This window comes from Meleagris gallopavo, chromosome Z, assembly GCF_000146605.3.
Source record: "Meleagris gallopavo isolate NT-WF06-2002-E0010 breed Aviagen turkey brand Nicholas breeding stock chromosome Z, Turkey_5.1, whole genome shotgun sequence".
Taxonomy (NCBI): Eukaryota; Metazoa; Chordata; class Aves; order Galliformes; family Phasianidae; genus Meleagris; species Meleagris gallopavo.
In genome coordinates this window covers 4,653,423-4,654,197 of record NC_015041.2, presented here as the reverse complement: position 1 = coordinate 4,654,197, position 775 = coordinate 4,653,423, and positions in this window count along the sequence as shown.

The following is a 775-nucleotide window of genomic DNA, read 5'->3' as shown; positions in this document are numbered from 1 at the left end:
AAAGTAGACTTTTTAGGTCTTTAACTTAAGAGATTTTTTCAATTCCTTTTTCAACAAACATATAAGCAGAAATATCTAGGAAAAGATTCAATATATTTGGGGATTTTTTCTTTTTTCTTTTTTCTTTTAGGCTGTGTACTCCATAAGATCATAGTGACATGATTTTCGTAACAGTTTCATCTTTTGTAGTGCCTGGCAGCTTGTAGGTGGAAAATCTCTTTCCAGTAGCAGTGTGACGCTGCATGAGTTAAAATAGGAATGAGAAGAAGGAACTATAACCTTTCTTCTTCATATGCTACTTGGCTCCCCATTCTGTGCAATGTTGGCAAAGTTATATAGTTAGTCCGTGGTTTAAATTATCAGCAAAATGGGTGTATTAATAATTACCTTCTTGCAGAGGTAATTATAAACTGTTTAATACTGATTAATAATTAGAAATGTTTTAATCCCTTTACAGGAAGGGAATTAAATGCAAAGTACTATTATTGCTTTTAATAATGCACGCTGAACTTCAATGCTTATATGTAGTAGTTTCTTCTTTTATCCATTTCTCTGTTTAACACTTACTTTTTAAATTGAAACTTTATTAGAAAAGGTTGTTCAGGAGAAAATACAAGGATGGATGTAGGGGGAAATTTCAGGTAGGGAGTGATTTAGTGAAGGGAAATGAAGCCATTGCTTTCATTGTGTCTTACAACGAAATCGAGAAGAGCAGCACAAAAGAACTGTTAGTATTAATATGAATAATGACTTATAAATATTCCACACGTAGTCT